This window comes from Schistocerca gregaria, unplaced genomic scaffold (assembly GCF_023897955.1).
Source record: "Schistocerca gregaria isolate iqSchGreg1 unplaced genomic scaffold, iqSchGreg1.2 ptg000285l, whole genome shotgun sequence".
In the NCBI taxonomy this organism is placed as follows: Eukaryota; Metazoa; Arthropoda; class Insecta; order Orthoptera; family Acrididae; genus Schistocerca; species Schistocerca gregaria.
In genome coordinates, this window is record NW_026061775.1 from 9,015,707 (window position 1) to 9,032,107 (window position 16,401).

At 46.2% G+C, this 16,401-nt stretch overlaps 2 non-coding genes across 2 annotated transcripts; both read right to left on the bottom strand.

Moving 5' to 3' along the window:
* Positions 1–9,955: 9,955 nt before the first annotated feature.
* Positions 9,956–10,028, bottom strand: Trnak-cuu (transfer RNA lysine (anticodon CUU)). Its single transcript has one exon. It is a non-coding gene; the product is annotated as a tRNA-Lys (tRNA).
* A 5,532-nt stretch (positions 10,029–15,560) lies between these two features.
* Trnak-cuu (transfer RNA lysine (anticodon CUU)) lies at positions 15,561–15,633 on the bottom strand. The gene has a single exon. It is a non-coding gene; the product is annotated as a tRNA-Lys (tRNA).
* Between the last annotated feature and the right edge of the window lie 768 nt (positions 15,634–16,401).

The window sequence follows — 16,401 nt, forward strand, 5'->3', positions numbered from 1 at the left end:
AGATGTTCGGTCTTCTCCAACCAAGAAATATCGATGGAGTTCGGATTACGACCCAACGGCATGATTTTGGACTTTCGCTCATTAAGTCTGGCACCACAAGCGACAGAGTACTGATGGACAATCCGACGAACTGACCCCAGCTCTTCGGTGGTAGTAATAATCACACTGATATCGGCGGCATAGGCGTGGCAGACCGTTTTGTTGTTTAACGTTTGCAACCCATGTAAAGTTATGTAAAACTTTTTAAGAAGTGGCTCTATAGCAATCGAGAATAAAGTCATGGAAAGGGGGCACCCTTGTCGTACTGCTTGTCGTATAGGCACAGGGGCGGTTAACTGGCCGTTAACCTTCACGCGTGAAGACGTTCCGCAGATACATTTCTTAATAAGCTGTCGAAAACGCTGACTGAATCCCATTTTACTCATTGTGCGCAATAAAAATCCGTGATTAATTCTGTCAAACGCCTTATCGAAGTCGAGAAACAGTAACGCCAAATCAGTGTTGGTAATCCAAGTTAAATAAGCCAGGTCACGATATTCACACAGGGCATTTAACATAGATCGACCACTGACTGCACTCGTCTGATAAGGGCCAAGTACTTTGCCAAGAAGCACTTTAAGCCTGTTGCTTATAATCCTAGTCAAGATCTTGAAATCGGAGTTAAGCAACGTAATGGGCCGAAAATCATTTAACATAGTCGGATTTGATGTTTTAGGAACCAGGACAACCATTCCTTGCGTGAACTGCGGGGGGAAGGCAGCATGCGAGAGCAATTCATTGTACATTTGGGTCAATTCGTCGCCGATCACATCCCAATACCGTGAATAAAATTCGACCGGTAAGCCGTCTAAGCCGGCAGCTTTGTTCTTGGCAGCGCACGCAATAATGGACTTAACTTCAGAGTAGGTGACATTGGCCAAGAGATCAGCGTTATCATCCTGATCCACTGTGGAGGCGATGTCGGTTAAAAATCATCCCCCGCCGATAGATCGGTATCTGACTCAGAATAATGTTCTCGAAAATAATTGAAGACATACGCCTTGATAGCACCCTGCTCATTGTACAGATGCCCCCCAGCATCCGTAAGATGAGCAATAAGTTTTTGTTTACCACGTTTCTTTTCCCGTATGATATGGAATAACGATGTGGACTCGTGGGAAACGTCATCAGAAGAGCGCGATCGTACCAGATTACCAACAAGTGCTTCACGAACTAAAGCTGTAAGTTTTGCTTTGATACGCTTGATGCGGATCAGGTTGTCGGACAATGCGGAGGGATCGCTGTACAGCTGGCGTAAACCGAGGAAATAAAATTCTAGAGACTGTTTCCTCCAATAAGCCCTGGTCCTGGCAAACTGGCAAAGACATTTCTGAATCCGCGGCTTAACAAAATCCGTCCACCAAAGGATGCGCTCCCTATACCGAGCTTGCCTCTGGAGACACTGCTGCCACGTGGCAACGAGGCAACGCCTTAAGTCCGCTTCTTCTAGCAGAGAGACATTCAGCTGCCACGTGCCGCGTCCCAAAAATGTCTTCTGTCGCAAATGCCGTAACGTTATGTGGTATGCGGAGTGGTCACTAAAACTGAGCGGCCATAGTTCACAATCACGAATGGTATTTAAAAGATCTTGAGAAACATAAAACCTATCCAGACGGCTGGAAGAAGCAGCGCTCACATAGGTATATCCCATCGTGTGTGGTCGAAGGTGACACCAACTATCTTTTAAATGCAGTCCATCTGTTAACATTAGTAGCTCGGGACAAAAATTAAAATTCGGACGTTGATCTGCTTTTCGCAAAACGCAGTTAAAATCCCCACCCAGGATGATCTTCAGACGAATGTTTGTTAATAATGGCACAACTTCAGCCCTAAAAAAATCACTTCTGTCCCGTCTGCCAGCGGACCCTGTCGGGGCGCACACGTTCAGGAGAAGCAAATCCTCTAATTGGACGGCAATGCCGTGTCCCGTTTCTAAGATCGCTGTAGGTTGGTAAGCGATGCCAGCTTTGAATAAAATCGCAGTTCCCGTCTCAGTGCCTAGATTTAATATGGCATCATACCCAGGTATTTCTCTAACCTTGGGTGACACAACTTCTTGGAAGAAAACTATATCGATATCTGCTGCATGTAGAGAGTCGGTCAAACATTTAAGTTTGACATCGGATGCGATCCGATTTAAATTAACTGTGGCAAGTGTGTAATCTTGCATGGTGGGGATAGAAAGGGTCCGTTTTATTCACTGTCGTCGGCCCAAGACTTTTCGGATGGCGTATGCTGATGGCCAGTATCCATCAGCTCAGGACTCGGACGGTCGACATGCATGTCCATATCGGCCTCCCCCACGTGGCGGGCGACGGAACCCATTTCATCTGTGCTGCCGCGGTCACTGCCGTCTTTTCGGATCTGCTTTATGGTGCGCTGCAGTTTCTTTTCCAGTGCGTATCTCCTCCTCACTCTGCTTCCGTGCCGCCCGCTTAGATTTCCCCGTTCTTTGGGGAGGTGCGTCGGCGTCAGAAACGGTTTTGGTATCCGTCAAGAGGCTGTGCGTAGAGCCTTCCTCAGATTGGTCACTGCCGGGAGGGAGGGGTGTGTGGGGCGCAACGTCAGGGGTGCAAGAAATGCGCGACCTGTCGCCACCATCCGACAACTTTTTCAGCTCAGCGTACATGGTTGGAGTAATGACGGGAGTCGGTCCTGCATGGTCGGCACGACGGCCGACAGTCGTGGAAACCTGCAGGTGTGCAGCGTGGCTGTCGGCATCGGTGACATCACTACGAACGGGACATTGGGGGGTTGTCGCAGAGTTGTTGACAACAACTGCGCCGGCGTCTGGGGTCACCGCAGCCGGTTGGTGGAGCGTCGGGTGTGTCACAGGCGACTCCATCAGAGTCTGGGCGTAAGACAACCGATTGTCATCTTGCCCATCGAGAGGCGTAAGACGATGTTGCATTCTTCGTCGACCCGCCCGGACACGGGGACAAGCAGATTTTAAATGGTCGGTAGAACCACAAATTACGCAAGTTCTCGGTTGTCCTTCGTACATCACCACCGCTCGAAAACCCTGCACCAAAATGTTGGACGGGATGTGCTTCGTCAAATCAATTTTCGCATTCCTAAAGCCATTATCTACATTGAAATGTCTGTAACCCCTCCACTGCTCGGCATGAATTTGCAGGACATTACTGTAGGGAGACAAAGCTTGCCGAATTCTATCGAAGCTAACTTCGAAAGGCAGATTAAATATCCGGCCGTTTCGAAGCCCTAGGCCAGCATGACTAACAGACACTGCATATTTCGCCTTTAGAATTCACAAAATCCGCTGTGCCCTCCGTGAGGGTCATAATACGAACGCAAGGATCGTCACTAACAAATTTTACATACACAGCGTTCGCAAGAAAATCATATGAAAAGCCAAGAACTACTTCATCTCGCAGTCCTAAACGATCGTAAAACCAGTCAACGAGTTCATGAACCTGAGGTCAAGCATATCCATACGGAAATCCAAATCGTAGCGTGTAACGTCTCAACACATCTTCCATCACTTTCTTGAAGTACTACTTACAGTACCAACAGCTGCGGGCGACGCCAAGCTGCTGTTTCCCACCCATTCGTTACATTCAACCTCTTACGAGACTGACCAAATATAGACTGGGAACAAGACCACACATTTTGTGCATTCGGAATCGAAGGCGGGGCGTCCCTCGCCGCATTTGCTACGATGGTCATTTGATACTTCTGTAGAAGCAGCGGCGCCGCCGCCGCCGCCGCCGACGACGACCGCGAGAGGCTCTGAGATATGTGAGAAATACATCTATAAAATATAATTCAGACTGCCTCGTCCCACATTATGCTGTACCGCTTTGGCAAATGCTTTATCTGCGCTATTCGCCTTAATCACATCTGAGAGTAATTCTTAATAAAACGCCTGTCGCTAATTGTTCGTCATCCCAGATACTGTTTGCTATACGGCCACGATGCACAACTGATTTCCAAAATTCGTCTGCCTCCTGTGAGGATCGAACTCACGACCCCTGGTTTACTAGACCAGCGCTCCGCCACTTTTATTTTTTTTATTTTTATTTTTTTACAGACTGTGTGTACTATATCCCTCTTGTTGTAAGCACTAGACAATCAGAACAGCTACAGGGCGGAGTAATTCACATCCTCAGCGGTAATTGCATTGTCACAAAGGCAGAGCAATTCCATAGGCGTCAGCTTCAAAAAGGTCGCATGCCGATACCCGGGTTCGAACTAGGGACCCTTAGATCTTCAGTCTAACGCTCTCCCAACTGAGCTTTTTTTTATCAACAACTAAAACACTCTTCTTTGCTTGTCTCTGATTGCTTCTGGAGAAGTATAGAAAAAAAATAGCTCCGTTGCTAACACAAGAATTGTCCTCATTTTCCGGCGTACTGGAGTCTGCGAGTGGCGGGGGTGGGAACCAGGACGCGTCACAGAAGCAGTGGGGCCTCTTCGCGGCACCACTGGTGTCCTGCGGCCCGGGCCCACCCACTTACACTCACATGTCTCACCCTATACCCATTCTATTAAATGTTAATTTAAGCATATTGCCGAAAATGTTGCCATGATTAGGATATCCGCAGGTTTTTGCGAATTCGATGTCCATAAACAGCTTGAATTCTAAGTGATCGTCACCACCAAGTTTATTAAAAACATAGCTGGAATAGGTGCCCAGCAACCACATAACTACATTATTTTTCGACGGCGGATAAAATCGCACGTCGGGTCGAGACAACATAGTTGAAGGTATGTTGGTGGTTGTGGTCCTCGTAATGATGGCTAGTTTTTCTCTCAGCCAACTCCAATTTCGTGCACGTTCTCCGCAGGTATAACTGTGCATAACGGTATCCACCAGTTGACGGCTATGGCACAGAGTTGTATCACTGAGTCCGATTTTATGTAGCCTCTCACTTGTACTAATCACTTCATTGATTGCTTTGTACCATGCAGTTCGAGCGGCTGAAGTAAGGATCCTGGAACTGACATTACGCCACACTATATCCCAGTTGATGCCACTGCACTTCGTAACAATTGGATTTGGTCCTTCATGTTGTCGCCAGTATGCCAATATTGCTGTAGCTGCTAAATGTCGAGAATTTAAGCTCTTGACTGATGTAGCTGCATGCAAGGAAATAGTCGCGGATGTATTTGAGCTTGTAACTGATGGTCTGAATGTTCAGCGGGGGGTCAAGGCTTTGCGGCCTGACAGCATAGAATAATTGCGCCGTAATGCCCGAAGGGCAGTTGGTAAGGATAGAGACCGTCCTTGTGACATAGAGAGCCGCTGCCTTTTTCTTGATGTCGACTAAGCCCATCCCTCCGTTCAGGGGGTGGAGTGTAGCAGTTTTGGCAGATACACGAAAAATTTCCACGCGCTAAATAAAATTTGTTATCGTCGACATAGTATTTCTAGCAATGACAGCAGGGAGCGGCAGGAGCTGCGCCATGTAGTAGGCTTTTGATAAGATACAGGCATTGATAAGTTGAATGCGATCAAATTGGTTGAGGCTGCGATGGTAATTATCAATTAGGGCTCCATTTATTTTACGTGCTACATCTCGCCAGTTTGCCGCTATCATCTGTAGAGAGGACGCCATCAACATGATCCCCAGAGCCTTGTGTTCTCTGACTTGTTTAGCATAATCAACACGCAAATGCTGGAGGCCACAGAGGTTCAGAAATTTGCTTTTGTGTTCATTTAACTGCGCTCCTGACACCAGACAGTATTTCCGAAGTTCAGCCTCTAATACGGTGACATCATCGACATCGCGAATCACTACACCCACATTGTCGGCATAAGCTCCGATTACACTTTTTACCCCAGAAATTGTAATCCCAGTGAGTTTCGTCTGCAACTGTTGTAACAGAGGTTCAAGGAAAAGTACAAAAGCAACATAGACAGAGGGATCCCTTGTGGAACCCCTCGGTTGATTGGTATTGGTCGCGTCAGTCGTGAGTTGACAGAAAGTTTTGCAGTGATTCCCATGGCCGCGTTTTTAATCATGTCAATCGTGTTCCGAGAGTAGCCCAATCTTTGCATAGTCTCGAGAAGGTAAGCATGATTTACGAGATAAAAAGCTTTAAAAAATCAAGAAAGATCAGCCCACATTTCATGTTACTAGCGTTCGTTAACGCAATGACGTCGCGGTAAAAAGCAGCCGTTTGCAGAATTGTTCTCCTGAAGGCGCATGTCTGCTGTTGGCCAATGATTTTAGCAGTGAGTGGCGTGAGTCTCATGTTAATTGCGCGAGCCACGATCTTATAATCCGAGTTTAACTACGATATTGGCCGGAAATTGGTGATAGTTTTAGTACCTCTGTTTTTAGGGAGAAGCACAATTTTACATTCCTTAAAGAAGGGTGGGACAGACGTTCCTTGCAAGACTTCGTTCACGACGTGAGTGATTTTGTCCCCGATGATGTGCCAATATTGCTTGTAAAATTCAATTGGTAAGCCATCAGGGTCCGGCGATTTCCCAATCGGCGAACTGCAGACAACCCCCACAACATCTTTATTACTGAAGGCCAACGAGATAGAGTCATTGTCTTCCCTAGTTACGGTAGATGAAATGGCACTAAACAGTCCATCATAGCAGTCATCGTGTAGAATCACTGATGCGTAGGTTTTGACAAAATAGTTGTGCAGTGCTGTGACAATCTCTCGTTATGTGTCAACCGTTGTTCCATCCTCGAGTTTCAGGGCGTCAATAAAAGTCCGCCTCCTGTTCCTTGTATGTTTGAGGAGGTGGTACAGAGTCGCTGCTTCATCATCTCTGACCGACGTCACTTTAGATTTTATCTTAAGGCCGTCCAGTTTCATCCTCTTCAGATTGATTAATTTTGCCTTTATTTTCCGAATGTCGTCAATTCTGGTGGCCGTCGCGTCTGCACGATCGTACAGGTCCCGTAAGATTGTGTAATAAAATTCCATCGTCTTTTTGATTTCCGCCGCCCTTTCAATTCCGAATGACATGATAACTTTTCGCAGTTTCGGCTTTGCCTGCAGAGTCCACCACTCTATAGTGCTGCGAAACTTGTGAGTAGCGCGCAAGCACTGCTCCCAAGCACGACGCACCCCCTCCTCCAGCAAAACATCCGATAACAAAGACACATTCAGGTTCCATTGATCTTTATACCATCGCGTGGGTTGGGGAAGTAATTTCAAGCACGCGATGACACCACTGTGATAGGAGAAACTGGAGGGGATCGTCTCTACTTTTAATAAATCATTCTCGATAACATCGGAAACATAAATCCGGTCGATTCTGCTGCAGGAATATGCGACGATGTGAGTGAAGCGTACCAATGTCGGGTACCTAATTTCCCACGCATCTTTAAGTTTGAGGTCGGTCACGAGGCGCTTTAATTCAGACGAATAATTAAAAGTTGGGGACTGATATTTCCTGGATAAGACACAATTAAAATCACCACCAATGATAATGTGTCGGGGATTTTTCCGAAAGAAAAAAAGTAGCTCGTTCCGCTCTATAGGTATTGCCAGAAGGTGCGTACAAGTTGATGATGGTGACGCCGAAAACAGTGATCCCGATCCTTCTACCCGATTCCAATTTGTCGATCTGAGTAACTGGAATCCCTTCTCTAATTAAGACTGCGGTGCCCACGGTCGTTTCCAGGGAAAAATTTGCAATGCCGACAAACCCAGGAAGAGTAAATTGTGGCATCGACACCTCCTGCAAAAGTGGTATATCAGTACCGGGCTCATATAGATATTGTTTTAATGCATGCAGTTTCACTTCTGATCAAATTTTATTAATATTGAGGGTCGTGATCGTATAGGCCTGTGACATAATAACAGGACGTCTGAGAGAAGGAGGGATCAACTGCCGTTAATTGCCCACATCTCCATGCCATTCCATGTGAGTAGCGGCCGCGCAATTCCTGTCTGGAGCGTCACTGAGTTGATCTCTTGCATCTTTGTTTTTACTCTTTTTCCGGACAGCATTAACATTTGGTGGTACTTGGATCCTGTGACGGACACTCTGCAGCACCGCTGCAGTCGGAGGTGTGGGAGGGTCTTGGGTGATGTCAATCGTCTCTCCCGACACATCTTGCGCCGGGAGCGCATGCGCCGAAACCGCTGGCGAGCGATCAGCTGAGCCACCACTTTCACTATCAGCTTGTTTGGCAACACTCGCTGCCCGAAGTTGTTTGTTGTCACTGACAGTCCCAGGCTGCTGTGTTTGTATACCGTCGCGGAGTTGATGACATTCATGTTGTTCTGAGGCTAGGGTCGGAGCAGTTGCCACGTGTTGTGTACCGTCCGCTCCCGGAGACATTGTTTGTATACCATAACGGCGAGCCGCGATGTGAGTACTTCCAGTAGATACGTGAGCCATATCTACTTGTTGACTTTCCTGAGTGTGCTGTTGCGGAAGTTCTGAGACATGAGCCTGTGGTAACTGAACGGCGTCGACGGAAGTATCGACGCTTGAAATTGCGGTAGAAGAATCGTCCACAATCGCTGCACCGGTTATAACTTTAGTACCCGAAGCGATCCCCCGTACGACCGATTCCGCGGTCTCGTGCGCACTGAAGGTTTTATCATCAGAGTCACGGCTGTCACAAGTTCAACGCCTCTTATTAGTCGTGGCATCGACCTTCGCGGGTGGCTTAGCACCATTGTCTCTCCTTACCAGAGCTGGAAATTCTTCAGGGCGAAATTCTTTTAGCTCTTCCGAAGGTACGGCAGAACTAGGGACCTCACCCTCTACGATAGGGTTATCCGAAACTACATCAGCCAACGTAAGACTTTTACGCTTCTGTAGCGAATTTTTTAGCACAAACATTCGCCTGGGACAGTCATGACGCAGGTGACCACTCTCATTACATATATGGCATGTGGGAGTTTGGCCACTGTAAGTAACATGAGCCCTATAGTCACAAACGGTAACATGCGAGGGTATATTCTGCTTTATATGCATTTCTACTGATCGGACGCCACTGTAACATTGTAACCTGTGCTGGTTTGACCACCGTTCGTTACGAATCTGCTTGATATCCCCGAATTTGGACAGAACTTCCTTCAGATAACAATCTTCTACTTCAAGGGGTAGGTTAAAGATACGCACATTGGTATACTCCACATCGGCATTGGAAATGAGCACAGTACTTACAGACTCGTCCCGGTGTCGAAAAACAGCTCTCCCTCCGTGTTTCGTCAGAATCTCTTCCAGTAATACAGGATTCAGCAATTTTACAAATAAGCAATATTCCTCGGTATCATAATACGCCGTGTGCACTTGATCAGAGGTAATTCCAATGACATCCACAACCCAATCTGGTATTTCCAAGGCACTAGGCTGCACAGAACGGGTAGACTTGTCAAATTCAAATCAGAGTGTACACTTTCTCGGAAATAACCTGGACATTGCAAAACGATAACTAGCAAAGGAACCGCTAGAAGAACACAAGAATGAAAATCAAACTCAAGAACAATATACACTAAATAAAAACACTTCACGATAAAGAGAACACTTAAGTTGTTATCACGACTTGTAAACACGTGGCGGAGTGGAGCACTTTACACGTCCGATCAGCACGGTGTCACAGGCGCGACTTCCACTGAGCTAAAGAGGCACGGCCTAGCGGTTCTTTTGAGTACTTCGTCCTTACGGTCGTCTCGATCATCAGTCTTCAGCTGACAACACTTCATATCACCGACTTATATTTGCAGCTTTGGCGAACCATTACTGCTTGGCTACACATCTGACACGTAACCGATGTACTCTCTAACCAACACCACTTGCATTTCAGAAAATGTCTTTCTCACATGTCTACAAAATCGCCTTCACCTTCAAATACAGTTTCCTTGCGACTGACGGAGACCTAGGCAAAGTTTAAAGTTGCTATTTCCATTACATAACGTTCATCAGAAAAACGGTTATTATCATCTGCAGCGGAACAAAATTCCGGTTCGCCCAGTGTGGGGCTCGAACCCACGATCCTGAAATTAAGAGTCTCATGCTCTAGCGACTGAGCTAGCCGGGCTGCCTCGGTAAATATGTGCCGGGCAGCACGTCACACAGTACTCGTATGGGTTGGGTGGTCCCATGCAGAATCTCTCCATGTTGCCTAATGTTTTCTTAACGTCACACTCGTCACGTACTTCACTTTTATTTCATAATCATTTCTGAGAGGTAAAGGAATTGAATGAAAACCTGCAGAGTTAGTGGCGTCAAAATTAACACACATACTTGATGTGGCTCATAAGCCGAACGAGTTACTTTCCGACGTTGTCTTAGATGTGCAAGTGCCAGTCAAAACTCGCGGCGACGGAACTCTGCCGACCATTTCGTTAGTTAACACCGGTCTTGTTGTGTGTGTTTCAAGCTCAAGAGCATCTCCAAGCAGGAAATGGTCAACAGAAACATTCAGACGGTTTTTGTACAGCACAATTGCTACACTAAAACGGTATGTTTCTTTTTCAGAACTGGAAAAAAACGACCGTGACAGGATTTGAACCTGCAATCTTTGGATCCGAAGACCGCCGCCTTATCCATTTTTTTTATTATTATTATTTTTCTTCTGCTTACGAAATGAAGCTTGAAAATCTTGCCAATCGAATCCTTCAGTGTGGTTGTAACTTGGGAGTCGGTCAACATGATATATTATTCGCCTTATAGATGGTCCGCCTTTTTGCAGTGAATATCTGCTGAACTTTCAGTAACATGAAATTCAATCAGTTGACCTGTTAGTTTCTTTATTTTACGTCACAGTTTTGAGCAGGTAGTTGGCGAAGTGATCCTTGTAGTTTTGTGTTTTCATTAGCAGATGGTGCTGAGTTGTAAGATAGACCCAGAAGTCTTCTTTACTCTTTTCTTCTTTTGTAAATAAGTAGTGTACTGTAGCGGATTTTAACCAGTTTAGTGCGTTCCTTCTCGTCCGTGGGTACGGAGTATCATCCGGCGTTAGAAAGGCAGCAGGCGTTATATATCTGGGAGATGTTCTGCTGATGAGCGCCAACTTGTTCGTGATATATGCCCATATATCTTTTACTTTGTCGCACACAAATCTGTGTTCATCAGTATCTATTAAATTACACGTGATGCATAAAGGTGATTCTGCGAGGTGTATGTTATGTAGTTTGGAGTTAGTGGCCAATTTTCTGTTAACTGCGAAATACCAAGTGGCTTGCATTGCTGACGGCTAGTGTGGACAATGGATGTTCAACCAGATTACCTTCCAGTCGTAAAAATTGTATTTGTCTTCGACGTTATTTGGCTTCTTATCTTTCATGAGTTCCTGGTACACGCGTTTCACTGCCGTCATTGCTTGTACGGGGATCCTTGTCTGTGCATAACTGTACTCCAATAAAAACCGTTTTAAATGATAAAGTCCGTTTGGAATATGTTGCACCGTGATGGGTGGACTGAGGTTTGCCGGAGCTATCTCAGTAAGCAGGTGAGCAGCGAGACTATCTGCTGAGTGTTTCCATTGGTGGAAAGTTTTTGATATGTATAAAGCTTGCGCCTTCTTTCCAACATCGACAAGCTTTAAGCCACCATTTTTTGTGGCCAGCGTTAAGGTGTCAAACTGAACTTTAAAAATGTGACGATGGCTGACAAACTGTCCTAATGCTGACATAATTCGTTTTGCAGTGTGTGCAGACATTGGTAAAATTTGAGCGATATAATTGAGTTTTGAGGTGAGATATACATTTGCGACCGTGACTTTCTGAATTTCATTTAGTTTTCGTACACTGTGTTACCGTATGCCGGCACGAATAGTCTGTAGAAGCTTTCTATAGTTGGTTGCAATTGTGTGCCGGATATTACGCTGAAAATCAATTCCAAGACACTTGAAGATCTTCAGCTAACGTAGTTGCCTGTGAGGGCGCGATCCTAGGCCGCGGCCAATATTGAATATTCCAGACTTTGTCCAGTTTAGTTGTGCACCGGACGCTTGCTCATATTGCCTGACTGTCTGTAGTGCGGTTTCCACTTCAGTTCTATTTATGATAAGGAAACCGACATCGTCTGCATACGCCTTGCACACAACTCGGGATCCATGTATGACGATGCCCTGTAAACTTTTCGTCAGGGTAGCTAACAAAGGCTCAATGGCAATCGCAAAAAGCGCCATGGACATTGGGCAGCCCTGCCTGACGGAACTGACTATCTCTATTGCTCGGGTAGGCTGGCCATTGATGATGATTCTGGATGAATTAGTCGCTACCATCTGTTGTATAATGGCAACGAACCCAGGTGGAAAACCCATCGCAGACATGGTACGAAAGAGATACTGGTGGTTTACCCTGTCAAAGGCTTTGTCGAAATCTAAGGACATGATGGCACATTTCAGTTTACAGACTTCCGCAATGGAGATTAAATCACGGTAGTCGCATAGAGTCTGTTGAATTTTCCGATCCTTGCCCACGCTGGTCTGGTAAGGGCCAATGATGCTGGTCATCGTGGATTTAAGCCTTTGGGCCAATAGTCTCGCAAAGATTTTATAGTCGCTGTTGAGCAGCGTTATCGGTCTTAGATTTTTTACGTTGGCACCGCCTGAGTTTTTTTAATTAGAACGATTGCGCCTTCACAGAAGCTGGTGGGGATCACGTTGTTGTGGTCTAGAAGTTCGTTACACATGCAAGTGATCTTCGCCTTTATGGTGTTCCAGAATTTTTGATAGAATTCGGCGGGAATTCCGTCAGGTCCGGGGGATTTATTCTTAGCACTTTCCCAGATGACATATCCCACGTCGTCTTCGGTTGCCACGGCTAATAGCTGTTCCGCGTTCGCGAGACTGACTCTGTTGTGCAAATTATTCAAAAGATCGTCCCGCACTTGCACGTTAACTTCTATTTTTGACATCAAGGTGGTGAAGTAGTTAAGCACCGCCGCCTTAATCTCATTGTGCGTAGTCAGCGTTGCGCCATCCTCAGCAGTTAACTCCGTCAGAATTTTACGGGATCCTTTCCTACTTTCTTGGATCATATGGTAGACTGAGGTGAGTTCTTGGTGTGCAGTAGTCTGGACCCGCGACCTGACTTTGTAGCCTTCTAGCTGCGTCCTCCTTAGGGTTAGGATTTTGGCCTGGATTTTCTTAATTCGTTTACATTGCTCGACGGCCGAAGTGCCGAGCGCATACAGTTCCCGCAGACAATGAAAATAGAAATGGATCGTCCTGTGAAGCCAAAAGCTCTTTTCCCGTGCGTAGTTCATGAAACACCACCTAATTTTAGGTTTGGCGCACCTGAGCCACCAATCAATGGCTGTATTGTAAGAGGCAAATCTCTGTTCACATTCTCGCCAGGTTTGGAGGAAGGCTTCTTGACACGCCGAGTCTTGAAGATGTGAAATATTTAATTTTCACAGGCCCCTGTATCGATACGTTCGTTGTCGGTCTAGAGTGATAGTACAGATGTATGCAGCATGATCTGAGAACGCCACTGGCCATACTTCTGACTGCAGAATGTTATTCCTCAAATTAGGTGTGACATAAATTCGATCGAGACGGCTTGCCGAATGGGTCGTAATATGGGTAAACCCAGGTGCAGCCCCATGCTTGAGCTCCCAAGAGTCAATTAAGCCTAAGTCTCGTACAATTCGTTCCAGTTCAAGTGATCTGTTAAGATTGGGAGTCTGGTCCTTTGCACTGATGACACAGTTAAAGTCACCTCCGAAGATAACATTGTCGTGGCGGACGCCAAAGATTGGAACTATTTCTCCTTTAAAAAAATCTGCTCTTTGACGTCTATTACTGGAACCGGATGGGGCATATACATTAATTAGTCTGTTGTTATAAAAAGTGCCCGCAATGCCCCTACTGTTCGGCAATTCTGTGACGTCAGTGATAATAATACCTTCCTTGGCAATAAAAGCTGTACCTAGTTCACAACCGGCTCCAGGATTAGTAATCACATTATAACCTGGTATGCAATCAAGTCCGACCTCTGTTACTTCTTGGACAAATAAAATGTCTACATCAGCTGCATATAAAAAGTCCTTTAAATGTTGTAATTTACAAGCGCTACGTATCTTATTAATATTTAGAGTAGCAAGTCGATAGGCCTGTGGCTGAATTGTGGGTGACTAAACAAAAGCAATGCCTAAAATCCGTCCAATATCAATCATAAATAGCGCTGGAAAAGCAAACCACGTCGAAAATGCACTGTGCAAGCAATTTAAAAACATCTATGGACAGTCACTGTAAAGGCAGAGTTAAAAATATTCTCCGTTTGAAAATGGATCAGTCGCGAGTTCTTTTTGCACAGTAGTTTCTGTCGAGGCGTTACCTTTCTCATTAACATCGTCGTCCTTGGGGACCGAAGTTATGGCTGTCACCGTTTCTGAAGTATCCATACTGTCTACTTCGACATTGGATTCTGTATCGTCTGCCCAACTAGTTGGCTGTGGGCCTGTCGAGGTGGTTATTGACGCTTCAACAGGATAGAGGTCGATCATGTGGTTATCACGGTCGGCTCGAAGTGTAGCTGACTGTTCGGGGTTCAGAGGTAGAGCATCTGAGACATTGTCAAGGACTGATGGTAAACTAGCTGAGGGATGATCATGGTTTGTGCTATCAGATGCTTTTGCACTGATTTGTTCACCGATCTGTTTAGCCTTTTCGCGCAGAACCGGTGCAATCAGTTCGGCATCCTGGCGGGCAACTCTCCGTTTTTTAGTTTTTCTGGGAGATGCACACTTTTGTGGGCTTTTATCATCACCTGCTTGAGATTCCCCCCGTGGAGTAGCATCGGCCGGTGGAGACGCAGCCGTTTGCAACGCAGATGCCCGTTCTTCGGTGACTACGATAGACGTCGATATTTCTGCTGGTTTAGGTTGACTCTGATCAGGCGTTTCAGCAGTCTCTATTCGTCTCACAGTCGCAGGCAGTTAAGTGGTTTCACTAACTTGTGGGACCGTGGGTGTAGCCGAAAGCCCACGCGCCACGGCCACATACGTTACAGACAGTGTTGTCATTGAGGGGGGCGTGGCAGCCCCGCCGATAGGCAGCTGCGCCACTCTCCTCTGCATGCATTCGGCTTGCACGTGACCTGTCGAGTTGCATGCTGCACATGTTCGAGGCTGGTCATCGTACATTACTATCGCACGATACCCGCAAACGTGAACATAAGACGGGATGTGCTTCTGCAGCTCGATTCTTAATTGCCGCACCCCGTTAAGAACTGGGAATTTATGTGCACTAGACCAGCGTTCCGCAATATTGCTTATGATTTTACCGTAAAGACAAAGCACTGCGTTTATCTGTTCACTGGTTATTTTACATGGAAGTTCAAAAATTCGAACAGTCAGTATTCCTAGGCCGGCATGCGAAACAACAACTTCTCCCACATTTCCATCGCTATGTTTAAACGTTAGGATACCACCACAAGATGCAACAATTTTCTCGCACATGTCGGATCTCGCTAATTTAACGAAAACGGTGCTACTGACAATCGAAAGATGTCCTGGCGACTGACAGAGACGTAGGCAAAGTTTAAAGTTGCTATTTCCATTACATCACGTTAATCAGAAAAACGGTAATTTACATCTGCAGCGGAACAAAATTCCGTTCCGCCCAGCGTGGGGCTCCAACCCACGACCCTGAAATTAAGAGTCTCATGCTGTACCGACTGAGCTAGCCGGGCTGCCTCGGTGAATACCTAGCGGGTAGCACGTCACACAGTACTCGTTTGGGTTGGGTGGTCCCATACAGAATCTCTCCATGCTGCCTAATGTCTTCCTAACGTCACACTCGTCACGTACTTCACTTTTATTTCATAATCATTTCTGAGAGGTAAAGGAATTGCATGACAACATGCAGAGCTAGTGGCGTCAAAATTAACACTCATACTTGATGTGACTCAAAAGCCGAACGAGTTACTTTCCGACGTTGTTTTAGATGTGCAAGTGCCAGCCAAAACTCGCAGTGACGGCACTCTGCCGACCATTTCGCTAGTTAACACCGGACTTGTTGTGTGTGTTTCAAGCTCAAGAGCATCTCCAAGCAGAAAATGGTCAACAGCAACATTCAGACGGTTTCGTACTGCTGAATTGCTACATTAAAACGGTATGTATCTTTTTCAGAACTGGAAAAACACGAGCGTGACAGCATTCGAACCTGTAATCTTCAGATCCGAAGTCCGACGCCTTATCCATTAGGCCACACGGTCCCTGACGACCAAGTATAACTTGTATACGACTCATCTCGAAACGCTCACACCCCTGAGAATTTGTGTTTTCGTTCTACACAGCTGCTACCCCTTGCTCTTTCCCACCCATTAGTTACATTTAACCTCTTACGAGACCGACCAACTATAGACTGGGAAACAAGAACACAAACTTTGTGCATTCGGAATCGAAGGCAGGGCGTCCCTCGCCGCATTTGCTACGATGGCCATTTGCTACTTCTGCAG